The sequence below is a fragment of the Pelecanus crispus genome, chromosome 5, assembly GCF_030463565.1.
Source record: "Pelecanus crispus isolate bPelCri1 chromosome 5, bPelCri1.pri, whole genome shotgun sequence".
Classification (NCBI taxonomy): Eukaryota; Metazoa; Chordata; class Aves; order Pelecaniformes; family Pelecanidae; genus Pelecanus; species Pelecanus crispus.
The window spans coordinates 39,561,690-39,575,992 of record NC_134647.1 but is presented as its reverse complement, the minus strand read 5'-3'; positions in this window follow the sequence as shown (position 1 = coordinate 39,575,992).

Sequence of the window (14,303 nt, the reverse complement as noted above, 5' to 3'; positions counted from 1 at the left end):
CGACAACACAAAAGCAGATTTACTCCTGGGAGACCACAGAAAGATGCAGTGTGAAATGCTACAAAGCCTAACACGTTTTCTTCGTGTAGAAGTTGTTGCTAAGCCTCCCATAAAACATAGAGCAAAAGCAGCGTGTCCTGAGATGGTGCTGGTGCCCCAGTGCCACCGAGTGCCGAGACCCCGTGCCCAGGCATCCGTGGCCACGGGCAGGCAGGGGCTGGGCAGCAGCATCCACTGCAGCTCTTTGGAGACCATAAAACACAGATTTCTAGTGAAAACTCCAGCATCTCACTCACTGGAAATGAATAATTTCTTTCATACTCCTTGTGAGTCAGTTAATAGCTTCTTTTCCCCTTGATTAATACCAATACAATCGTGGTAAGGGCAAGAGTACATTTTATGCCTGGGCTGGTTAATTTTCAAGATTATTTTGCAAGGCATCTGGGTCTGCTACTGAGGCATCCATGTATTCATTACACTTCAGTGGCATGTAATGAAGGCATAAATGAATACTGCAAATTTGGGGATTCTAGTTCAGTGGGAATATGAAATTGTGTCAATGGAAGAAGTGACCTGTTCCAAATTTCTGGTTATGCTATATGGTAGAAAATGTAGCAGGGCGGGGGGAATATTAAAAGACAACAGCTATCTTAAAATAGTATGTCCTTGAAATAGAGAATAAGAGAAAAATGTTCATTCAATTCAGGTAAGACTTCCACTCTATCAAACAAAGACTATGTTAAACCCCATCTCCCAAAAGTAAATCCAAATAAACACCACAGATTCAGCTCCTGAAAGCCTGGGTATTTTTGATGTACGTCACCATGCCCCATCTGTGCTGGAAGCAGCTATCAACAAATGCCCGTAACACCTTGTCACAGGCCATAGATTCACTGAGATTCTGGTTTCCAAACATTTCTGAACTTGCAAACCTGTCTCTCTGGCAAAATGGCTAGGTTAAAATGTTGATTTTTTGGAAGGACTACATTACCCCTCCGCTTGCAAGCGGCGTTAGCAGGCTGATACAAATAGGGCTCAGAAGTTTGCTGATAGCAACCACCCAACATCACACTTCACTGCTTGAGGAGGGAAATCACCAGAAACAGAGAAACTTCTTTCTGGGTGAGGAGAGGTGCCCACCTGAGCCCACTTGGGCAATCAGGCAATGAAGCAAGCTGGGTCAGGCCCCACACCTCCACCTGCTGCTGCACTGCGCCTTCTTCTGCACCGCCCCTACTCCCGCACCAGCTCCTGCATCCAAACCAACCCCTGCTCCTAACCCCTCCCTGCTCCTGGACCTCCTCGTGCTGCTGCTGCACCCACACCACCTTCTGCCCCTCCACCACCTGCTGCTCCTGCACCCGCACTACCTCCTGGAGCTCATGCTCCATCTCGTGCGCTTGCACCACCTTCTGCTGCTGCCCCTCACTACCTCCCGCTCTTGCATCGCTCCTGCTGCTCCTGCACCTGCCCCTCTTGCTCTACACCACCTTCTGCTGCTGCTCCTGCTCACACTCCTGCATGTGCGCCCACAAATCCTGACTCCATACAACAAAATTCAAACAAAAGCCACCCTCAGGCTAGACAGGTAGAGACCACTGGTGACCCGTGTGTGCCATGGGCCCGTGAGGTGCCTCTGCCCACGGGGAAACCCGCTCACCAGCTGGCTGTCCCCTGGACAAGTCCACTCGGTGGCTTTCTCACAGCAGCTGGGGAATACCACTGGCAAAGCAGCTTGCTTGCTCATACAAAGGAAACATGGGGTCTTGAAATATGTGAATTTACTATGTTTCTCTTTTGTGTTTCTCTGCATTCAGATTTTACCTCAAGAAGCATGCTGTACTTTTTGTTACTCTGAACTGCAATCAACTATGAAAAATGAAATTTTTTTAGTCATCTTTGCTGACATGTCTTAACCTCCTTAATACATACGTAATTCTTATCTCCCTCTTGCACTTCCATTAACTTGACTGGGATTACACCAGCCACGGGGAATCCCCAGCCTTTCCCCGGTCCTGTGAAAACACATCTGGGGCTCTGACACAATCAGAGCTGCCATGCTGCAAAGCAGGTCCGACAGCCCCTCAAAACCACCCCGACGTGGGGGGCCCTTTGCAAAGGCACTGACTACTATGTCATCGCAAAATGGTGCTGCTCATTCCCTGCCTTAGAAAAAAGAAAAGTAAATGCTAATGAGCAGAAGCGGTGCCATTATTCCAGGTGTATGTTATTAGTCAAACCAGTAATTAAATACCTCATGGAGGTCTGCTTACCTTCTCTTTGAACACACCCAACAAACAGGATTTTGAGTCTCTTCTCATGATTTGAGCGATCAAGAAACAATCTCACAGGTTGAAGCTGACAGAGGTCAAACCACTTATCTAACTGAAAAAGAATATTCAGGTCTGTAAACAGAAAGAGTTTTGGTTACTAAAACATCTTTGGGCTGGTGGGAAGGGGCATAACAACTTCCAGTGAAGTTGTTCTCAAAATGAAATTCAATTTAAGAATAATTGGCAGGTTTTTTGTGTTTGGTTTTTTTTTTTTTATACCAGGGTAGTCAACACTGGGAGAAATGGTTGAGGAAAGCAATAGGTTATTTGTGTCTTCAAGTCAAAAATAAACACTTCTATGGATTTATGTAGGTAAGCACAAGTTATCAGGCTCCGCACAGGCCTTAGTGGATGAAATTCAGTAACTGCAGCATGCAGAGGGTAAGAGTAATGGTCTCTGCTGGCTGTGAGAGCCATGCACTGATACCACAGTAAGTTTGCTCTCCAGCACCCCTCTAGAAAGTGGCTCCTGATCAGATTAAACACCTTCCCATCAGCTGGGGTCTCCGTGCTGGGGTGGGTGAAACAGGGCGGCTTTCTTGCACAAATCCCATGTGCTGTCATTTCACATTTTACTCCTCCTCCTCCTGTCCCACACCACAAAGGAGCACCAGGACCTCAGCTTTCCTACGGGACTTGGCTGCGGTGTGTGGGCTCCCCAGAGGCTACACCCCGGTTAGCCAGCAGCGTGGCACCGCAGAAACAGATGTGCAGAGGGAAGCAGCCAGCACTGAGGACATGGCAGCCCCATCACAGGTGTTTTGCAGGCGTGGAGGAGGACTGACCCTCGTGGGCTGCAGAGGGAGCGCATTAGTGGCTCTTCCAGAGTGCACCTCCCAGTCCGGCTTCCCCCAAATCCCGCTCCTGTACTGCGAGGCGGCACAGTGACGGGAGCTGAAGCTGTGTGAGTGCTGGCAGCCAGGAGATTCACTTCAAAGGTGCACTCATGACCCCAGCTGAAATGCTCATGTAGGTGTACCCATAAACACTTTCAAAGTGGAAATGAATTAGAACTGGTTGAATTAGTCTCTGTGAATAATTTAGCTGCTACGTTTTGCATTAATTGTTGAATAATTTATTCACAAATACATTTTCTCCATTGTTTGACCTCTGCTGCAAAGTAATGAATGCTATTTGGAAAATAATTTACTGTACAATATTTATATGAGTACATTAATTCTGAATATATTTCCCTATTACCCCATTACTTCCAAATTCACAGTTTGAGTTATCTCAGCATAGACAGCATTCAGCCATCTTTTGTAAGTCGTTCCTATTGCCTGGTCTGGTTTGTCCTAATTCAAATGTCCCCATGCATATTCCAAAATATTTCAGTCCAGTTCCCTCTGGACAAAGCCTGGAGACCTCTTGGAATAAACAGTGATGTGCAGGCAGGTGCAGTCGTGTGTTGCTGGATGGGGGGAGCAGCAAATGTGGGAAATATTCAGACAGAGTTTTTTTGGGGTTTTTTTGGAAGGCATCTGTAAGTGTCCAAAATCTCACTGAGATTTGACAGGGACTAAACACACAGTTCCAAGGCTCTTAAGAAAACCATGGCCTTTGCTGAAATCTTTTTTACCTCTGTAGTACAATGATACAACCTACTTTTTATTTAAGCACAAGGGCAGCAGACATCACACAGTTAGAGTCACAGTCTAGAAGATGGACAAAACCCATGCTGCTTTACAGACATCTTATTATTTGGGTATTTAGGATAAGCAAGTGGGAAACTAGCTGCAAACATCTGCTTGCAATAACATGCACCTCAGAAACCTCTCTGAAAACAACCTTTGCTCTCTCCTCTTGAACATGAACAACACGCTAACATACCACCAAGAAATCGTGCTGGATTCAACTCTGCCTTCAGGACAGCTACAGTAATACAGGAGCAGCAACATACTGCTTTGCATGTCCAAATACAATGAAAGAACATTAAAATACCTAGATAATACATATGTGAAAGGATATTTGGTTCACAAATTTATGGCAAACATATCAAACTTATTTTCATCTAACCATACTCTCATGACTTTGAGTCCAGCAGTTCTCCTAGACAAAAGCAACAGGTGAACGTGAGCTACACGAGACCTGTGGCTGGAGGGTTCCACATGACTATTTTGCTGCAATTCCCAGAACCAAGCAATGCAGCAGCAAAGCCAGGGAGAAGTTCTGCAGGATTTGTCACCCTTTACTTGCCACTTTTTAATGAAAAGCTGAAATATTATAAAATCTGTTCTGCTAAATTTGCTTAACAAAATTGACAGTTAAAGGCAAGAGTCCCCTGCTATTTTCAATCACACTGACAGCTGAATTTTTTTCTGGGGGAGGACAGCAAGTTTGACGTAAATATTTAACAAAAAACATCCCAGGAAACATGAAGACTGGTAATTTTGAGCCTCTTCTACATTTATCCAAACAAACTGCTTGTTCGGCTGGCATTGGTGGACTTGTGATTTTCCATGTTCATAAATCAATCAGCCATCTGGGACAAGGAACATAATCAAAGGGATTCACAGTCTTCTAAGCCCCTTTTCAGCAGCGCTGTGTGTGGGTACTAGTGAGCTTATCCATGCTGCTACAACCTACTTGATGCCCTACTGTTCTCTGCTGGGGAAGGAAGCGCAGGAAAATCCTTGTACTCTGTAATTTAATACCACCATTGCAGGTTGAAGCACCTCAGACTGCACCTCTGGGAAAGGGTATAAAGAAGAGACAGAGCACTGTGTGCATTTGGGATGATTTCATCCCCTTCATCCAGAGAGTCAATGTTGACTGAGACAAGACCTTTATCCTGCAGGGATCATATATATTCTCTGCCTTTCTTGTAACTTTTCCATGCTGTGTCCTCAGCAGAGAAAAATAAGCATTTCTTTCCTGGATTTGGAGCTTCTCTTGCCCTGAGTTTGAATAGGTACCTGCTTTCACACCATAGCCAGTGCTGCTTGGGACCTGAAGAGCTCCCCCTGCCTTTCTTTTTTTTTTTTTTTTTTTTTTTCTTTTTTCCAGACGTAACCATTTAATGACATTTTTTTCACTTTCTTGTGGGGAACAAAAATCAGTCCTTCTGGACAATCTCCATCTGGAGAAGGCTTGCTCATATACTGTCTAGAGCCATGTAAGAGAAAGAGAGCCATAAAGCTGTAGACTGTCACTGCAGTTCATTCAAGATGCCTTTTTTTTTTTTCTTTCTGGAAATCCCTTTCAATTCCAATAATAGTTCAGATAATTTATTCAAGTTCAGATGGAAAAGAAAAAATTATCAATGCCACACATACTCATTATAGATGGACTTGGTTGCAAGAGAGGATTGCTACCTTGGAGCCAACTCTGAACATAGACACAAGGCTAAAAACTTGGAGAGCCATTTCCAATACCATCCCTTATACATATCACGGAGTGCGTAATTAGATGACAGATCTTGATCTTCACACAACAGGAGTCAGGGGTATTTTTCATTTATTCTCGTTTCCGTGCATTGCTTTTCTAGTCTTTGTTACTTCAATTTTAATTCACTGTGTCCATTATTCCCTTCTAAACAATTTATCTTGTAACTTATTTGCAGATGGAGGAAGCTGAGGAGGGGTGGAGGGATTTGCCACTCTTATTTTTGCACCTGCTTGCTTTCACCTACAGAGTGCTCCTTTTTCATGCTCATACTTTGATGTCTCTTTCAATTATAGGCAGTTTTCTTCAAATTGTCATCTCTAAGTAGCTTCCCAAGGAGAGGCTAGCTGCTTTTTTTCCCCTGAATTCCTCTCTTCCAAAGATATCATTAATGGTATCCCTTAGGATACCTTAGGATTACCTTAGGATGCTCTTCCCCCATTACAGACTATCTGTTGTCATCCATTTTCTGGATTTCTTATTCCCCAGAAAATATTTTTTTCTGAATTATAATACTAACATAAAGCTGCATTTGTTGTGAAATTTGCACCAGAGGTAAAGGCCACAAAAGAGGTGGCACTCTATAATATAAAGATATTTAGATCTTGAGATACTCCAGTAAAAAGGGACACATTTCACTACAATGAATTCATTTCTTACAGTTGTTCAATTCCCTTTGCTCCCAGTCATAGCTACAAATGCACTGATCTCGGTTCTGGATCTGTGGACAGCTAATGAGTAGGAAGTCCTTAACTCAGGTTCCTGGCTGCATCATAAAACAGTCTTTTTTATAAACCAGAAATGATTGCAGAGGAGGAGGGGTGAACATTTTTTTGGCTTGGTTTGCTTGACCTGATGGTGCTCACTCCCACAGTGGCCATGATCATGGACAGTGTAACATCATGTAACATCTCATTCCCTCCATAACCAGAAAATATGTGGATCTGCTTCTTTACCTGGCACAAGCAAATCCTGGGCTAGGACCTTCATTTAGTAAACAGTCAGAATTACACAGCCCTCATTTTTTACTAGCTAGGTCTTTTTCAGCTTTGTTTTTTGAAGACACTGAGGACAAGTAACCATCAGTCTCTCAAGCAGCTTCCTTCCTTCCTTCGTGGGAAGGCCAGGATGCCCTTGGTCCCGATTGGATTGACACAGGAGGCTTCACAGCACTCAGCATCTATTTCTCCTTCCCACATTTGTCTACGTCCTTCCTTGTTCTCCTATAACTCTATCACCTGGGATGGTTTTGACAATTCTTTCCTACATGCTCAATCTGATTTAGTTTCCTTATATTTCCCCAGGGACTTGAAATGCTGTTCATGCCCCATTTAGTTTCCTTTTAGAGAGAACACCACTCAGTGTAAATGTAGTGTCCCCAGCCCCAGGAACAGGAAGAAGAGTATGGAGCAATTTCAAGGCTGCTCGATTTCTTTGGCTCTTACTTTGTTCCCTTTCACACTGCTCGTCAAGGAGGATCCCCCACTAGACCTACAGAATTTAGATAGAGCACCTATTTGATTTCTCTCATTTCATGCATTCTTTGCACTGCCTGCTTGAAAACGTAGCCCAGTCACAGCTTTCATCCCTCAGCAACAAGATGCCGCACACTTTCGAGTGTACAATCTCTCCTTGCAAAAAGAAAAAGTAAAAAAAGAAGAAAAAAAAAAAGAGAGAAAAAGAAGTCTTTAGGCAAGTAAAGAACATCAAGCCCTATAAAAAGCGGGATGTGTTTCTTAATCAACAACTGCTACCTGCAAGAGCAGTAGCTCCTTTTGTACTCTTAGGAACAACTTATTTTATTTACTTTTTTTCCTGGCCAACAAATGCTCAGCTGATGGGATAGCAACAGTTTCTCATTATCTTCAGGGAGACAGGCATTGCTCAAAACAGTGGGAGCACATGCTTTGCCCGTGTCCAAAAGCACTAGGATTAGAAATGCAGCTCTTCAAAGTCCCACTTGATTTTCAGATATGTGTAACTCACCTTGTTCTGCGGTCTGGCCTTTTCCTCTCTACTTCTGCCTAGTCCGCTATGTATTTTGCTTCAGTGATACAGCAAACATCTGAAACCCCATGTGATAGATGGCATTAAAGAGTCTTATTTACAAATGCTCATGTTTTACCAGGTGAAATTTCCTGATCCAAGATGGAAAATAGGGTGGAGCCTTACAGTAAATACCAAACCAATAACTCTGGAGTGTTCCCAATTAAGGCCAGTCCCCTACTGCTCTTCTGGGTTGCTCTGCCAACCATATAAACTGTTGGTGTGAACGAGCTGGATTGGAGGATTTTGGAGAAGTACATGCTTCTCTCACAAGCAGGCTTTAGAAATGTAAACGTGTGCAGGAGGATCTATGCTTCAGGCTGGCTCCTCTAAACAGAACAACTTTTAATTAATTTTTTCAAATACTGCCACAGGCTCCTCTTAAATTGATGAGAAGTGCATTCTACTTTCCTGTAGAGAAAGGCATTGTATATTACACTTAATCTGATTAGGGAGGGGGAAAAAAGGCCAGCTGTGCTTCTAGGGGCTTTAAATATGTCCTTTTAAACAGTGTTTAAACAGAACACTGTTTATATCAACACACTTTAATATGAGGTAAAGCACATTTAAACAGCCTTTTTAAAATACCACACAATTCTTATATTATTGCGGCCCGCTTGTTATGAAGACACCTTACAGAGGAAAAAATTTCTGAGCAAAAACTGCTGTCACCAAATTGTAATTTACTGACTCTGAAAGTGTTAAAGAATTAGAGTATAGAGATTTAAGATTCTCCACCAAGGAAATGAGCCTTGAAACCTGTATCATAATGTATTTGGTTACAATTTAATTTCTGAGGGAAATTATATTTAAAAAAAAAAAAATCACATAAATCTTTTCAAATAAGGAAAGATATACTGGGGAGTCAGGATGGGATTATGTCTCCTGGCCGTTACTTCTATCCAGAGGACTTTATTTTGCAAAGCAGATGAATAACCTTACCCACATGAGCAATGAAAAGCCAATTCATCACTTTAAATCAATGGTCCCAGCTGACTTAACTGAGCCTTGAAAAAGGCCCCTAGGGCTAGACTGTGACAGTGAAGGCTGCCCTGGTTACAGTGTTTAGGCAAAGCACGGATCAGAACCCCCGTCTCACTCTTTTTCCAATTTACTATATTACATGTTTGTTTGCTAATGGAAGAAGGTGTGAACATAAAGACTGCCATTAATGAGAGAGATTAAATTGTAACCCAGCCTTGTAGTTTGGATATTTGTCCCATGTAAACAAAACCAAACCTAACTTTTAACTAATGACTCTGACACACTCTCCTCAAAGAGGTCAAGACCGGAAGCATGAGGGGATGGTGAAGAGAAGGTTAAAACTGAGATAAAGCTATAAGTAACCATGAGTGTTTAGGAGAAGAATCCCACTATGTGGCCAAGTGGTATGTGTCATAGCAGGACACAACAGACTGAAACTAAAAAGAGGTGAATTGTAATTTGTGTTAGGTGACATGACTAAGTGATCAGTAAGGAACTGCAATAATTTGCCAAAGGATTTACAGGCATCCAAGAGAAGATGAAGCACTTACAAGTCTGTCATGCTGAGGAGGAGAATCCTTCATTTTTGCAGATGGCCAGACAGTGGCATTCAGGAGTATTTAGCCAGCTCTATTATTTGTTTCTTGTTGGTGGCTTCTGTCACCTGATATTGAGAAAATCAAGGCAAGGTTATATTTTCTTGCTGCTTTTGTGTTTTATTCTTTCCTGTTAGCTTCTGAGCCACAAGACCTAAGGCACTTTGGGGTATCTGGTGTCAGCTGGGGAACTCTTAAGATAACTGTTACTGCAAAGTGCAGAAAATCTGGGCCTTTTCTATATTCTCAGTCCCACCCAAGCTCTTACTAATTTCTTCAAAGTGAACTTAGGCCACAACTCTAAACAGCTACACACAGCACAGTTGACAGGTTAAAATGATGGAGGCTATCAGATCATAGAATCATAGAATCATAGAATCGTCTAGGTTGGAAAAGACCTTTAAGATCATCCAGTCCAACCATTAACCTACACTACCAAGCCCACCTAAACCAATCAAGGGTAGACTAGACTAAACCATATCCCGAAGTGCCACATCTACCTGTTTTTTGAACACTTCCAGGGATGGTGACTCCACCACCTCTCTGGCCAGCCTCTTCCAATGCTTGACCACCCTTTCCGTAAAGAAATTTTTCCTAATTTCCAGTCTAAACCTCCCCTGGCGCAGCTTGAGCCCATTTCCTCTCGTCCTATCGCTAGCTACTTGGGAGAAGAGACCAACACCCACCTCACTACTACCTCCTTTCAGGTAGTTGTAGAGAGTGATAAGGTCTCCCCTCAGCCTCCTCTTCTGCAGGCTAAACAACCCCAGTTCCCTCAGCCGCTCCTCATAAGACTTGTTCTCCATACCCTTCACCAGCCTTGTTGCCCTTCTCTGAACACGCTCCAGCACCTCAATGTCTTTCTTGTATTGAGGGGCCCAAAACTGGACACAGTATTTGAGGTGCAGCCTCACCAGCGCCGAGTACAGGGGGACAATCACCTCCCTGCTCCTGCTGGCCACAGCATTCCTGATACAAGCCAGGATGCTGTCGGCCTTCTTGGCCACCTGGGCACACTGCTGGCTCATGTTCAGCCGGCTGTCAGCCAACACCCCCAGATCCTTTTCGGTGGTAGACTCTCCTTTTTTTCCCTGAGTCCCTGCAAAAGCTCCCTATTCAGCCAGGCCGGTCGATTTCCCCGCCGGTTGGTCTTACGACACATGGGGACAGCCCACTCCTGCGCCCTTAAGACTTCCTTCTTGAAGAGGGCCCAGCCTTCCTGGACCCCTTTGCCCTTCAGGACCGCCTCCCAAGGGACTTTCCCAACCAGGGTCCTGAAGAGGCCAAAGTCTGCCCTCCGGAAGTCCATGGTAATAGTTTTGCTGCCCCTCCGCTTAGCATCACCCAAAATTGAGAACTTTATCATGTCGTGGTCGCTAAGCCCGAGATGGCCTCTGACCTCGACATTTCCCACAAGCCCTTCTGTGTTGGTAAACAGCAGGTCAAGTGGGGCACCTCCCCTGGTAGGCTCGCTTACCAGCTGCATTAGAAAGTTATCCCCCACATACTCTAGGAACTTCCAAGACTGCTGCCTCTCTGCTGTGTGGTATTTCCAGCAGGTGTCCAGCAAGTTGAAGTCCCCCACAAGAACAAGGGCTAGCGATTGTGGGACTTCTGCCAGCCGTTTATAGAATGCCTCATCTACCTCTACCTCCTGGTTGGGTGGTCTATAGCGGACTCCCAACAGGACATCCGCCTTTCCGGCCTGCCCCCTCATCCTTACCCATAAGCATTCCACCTTACAAAGGATAATACCCATAGTTCACAAGATGTCCACATTGCTATATACTTTACCCAGTGCAACATGACTCATCAAACCTTATCATCTGTAGCCCAAAGACCAGTAGAAAATGAAGATAACAAGCTGCAATAACAAAAACCTACCTTCCTGGAAAAGTATGGCACTTGTTTCACACTAACCAGCATACAGCGCATGAAATCTACCTGGCCCTGCTCATTTGATCAGGTCTTCTGATCAGAGACCTACAGAACCAACTCCTACCTCTTAGAGAAGGATATTGATTAACTCGTTACAGAAGCATCCCACCTTCTAAAATCATGAAAATCTAGAACAGTTCAAACCTCCTCACTAATGATTACAGGAGTTTTAATCACTTCCATTTTGAAATTCAAATTGGACATAACACTTGAGCACCTATAATTATCTTTACGGAAGTGAAGATTTTCATTATGTTAGGGCACTTTACATATATCAGGCAGAGAAATGACAAGATTCAGGGACCAAAACCTGAAAATGTACAGACTCTGATTCAAAATAAGGTTCACAATTCCAGTAATGAAGACAATTAACTACAGGAACACAGGAATGTGATGGATTCAGCTCTGATGTGATGGATTCAGCTCTGCTGTAAGTGAAGATTGGATGACTTTTCCAAGGGTCTGTTGTAGCTCACACATAAGACAGGAGCAAAAGAGGAGTTATTAAAAGACATTTTTCACTTTGTGTTATACATGATGTCTGAATAATTGCAATGACTCCTCCTGCCTTTACTGTTAACAAAATTTGCAATTGTTTTCAGAAGCAGTCCATGTTTAGATGCTTCATCACAGAATAAACTTTAAAGGAGGAAGTGATATTGTTAAACTCTAGAGCTCAGCTGAAAACACCAGGGCATGGCATACAACTAGGTTCAAGATTACGTTGTAAAATCGGTATGTAAATATCGTACTATCATTCATGATTTAAAAAGCAGCCAGTAGGACAGGAACAAAAATAACAAAAGGTATGAGCTGTAATTGTATCACTAGGCATCTTTTATGTCTCTAATAAAGCAATGGAGTTTAGTTTCTGCTGAGAGGAGGAAAAGCTTATACTACTCTTGTTGATGTTGCAGTACAAAGGAAGTAGAGAATCCTCATCTGCAGATAAAAGACACATAAGCTCTAATGAAGACATGCTTAAAAAAAAAGAACCCCCTCCCAGTCTAATAGCCTGAAGGCATCTTAACTAAAATGTCTGAGAATGAAAACTGATCTGTTTAATTAATGCTGAGCTCTAATCGTTAACAGCAATTACATAACGAAAACTATCTCAAGATAGGGATTCATGCACTAGGAAATTAGATACAGTAGACAAAACAATAATTAAAGAGCCGAACATATTTGCTTCTGGAACAGCATCTAGTACATTAACGCTTGTGTAAATGCAGGATTGTATCCTTCAGCTGTGGCACAGACGAACCATCGGGGCTGGTGAACCATGTGATGTTGGACTTCCAACATGATCTGTGATGGTCAGTGCTATGGTTTGCTTCTGTGCCTGTGATGAAGCTAGAAGCTGCTATTTCCCCTGCTTTTCTTGTCACTGGTTTGACTTAACTGGTCACTGAGTCAGCATTTTGTGAGTAGCATGAGCCATAGTGTAAGGAGCAGCTGCTCACAGTCTCTTCTGAAGCAGCAATGAGGTGGCATCAAATGAAGTCAGGAAGTAACAAGTTCAGAATACGTGAAGGGAGATACGTACTTCAAACATCGCAGAAGGCTACAGATACTACAATATACAGAGATTCCAAAAGTGATGAAATATCAACATCATGGATGCAAAAGGAAATATGATACTTCTGAGTTGGAAGTTGGAGCGCAAATGCCAGAAAACAGCATGAAGACTGAGGAAGTAGGAAACGCTTGCCTTGTTCCTGAGGTCTTACCCATTCCTGTTGCCTGGCTATGGCTGCATACAAGACACAGTCCTTTCAAGGCCATCCTTTTACTTAGAGATTTTGAGATTGGGCCTGTCTTTTTCTTTTTTTTCCTCTGTTTTTGGGGTTTTTTTGTCACACCCCGTTAGGGTTCATTGTAATGCTTTCAAACAGCTGAGTAACATGGCAGATTTCTGTAATTTCATGGCAAATGGCAAACACTGGGGCCATTTGCCTCATCAGTGGCACGCTTCCATCTTAATTACACCTTGAGCCCTTTGCCTTCTGCTGGTGTAAAACTGAGAGATGCTTTTCAGATGGAAAAGGGGACCCTTGCCTCGGCAGCTGCAGCGAGCTCCGCTCTCCTGGTAGGGCTGGAACTGCTGACTGCCTGCAGCTAAAATGATCACATCTCTCCCTTGCACCATAACAGGTTATACATGATTACTGGGCTCCTGCAATCTTGGCTCCCTGAGCTCTTCTTAAAAGAGCACGTCTATCTGCTGGTACAGCTATCTTCACTTCCAAGTATCTGCAGTGCTCCCTTGCTCTCCCCTTTGCTCCCAGCATCTTTGTTCCCAGACACCGTTCTCCCTCCTTTAAGTCCAAGCCTAACAGAAAAGACTGATCTGTCCAAAAGCAAACAAACCAAACGGATCATTTTCTTATCTGACTTGGATCTCTGCAATGTGCAAAGCTTACACCTCCTGCTGACTGGTGGTCCCCAGGCATCAAACTTTGTGAGAGATATAATATGTGAGAGATATAATATTTGATGTTATCAAGAAACTGCTGAGCTGCTGTGGCTGATATAGTACCCACAAAGCAGTCACTTCCATCCAGCCTAACGCAACACCCTGGCTTACCTCACTCACTCCCTTCACGGCTCTTAAAGACGCTTGCTCAATTTAGGTCATTTGTCCGGAATTGTTTGTCTCAGCTCACTATGCAAGGCAGAAGCCCTTCCTCTCCCTCCCTCTCCGGTTATATTTTCTCAACCTCTGCCGCCTTCCCCCAAAAAATCAGAGCAGAATTTTGCTCAGTCCACCTTCTCCCTTCTGTCTTCTGCTCCCCATTCACAGCACAAAAGCTTTCCTTTGTCAGATTTGTTGGCCTGTGACTGACAAGCAATTACAATAAGTAATTTCATTTCAGTGGAAGATAATAAAACGTGATACCATAACTACCCACAGAGCCTCCAAAGTATTCATGTTCACTGTAATAACCTGGTGAGATGCTGTTAATCTTGACAGAGGCTGCCCAGCAGGTGCTGGAGAGCTGAATCTTCATATTCTTTCACT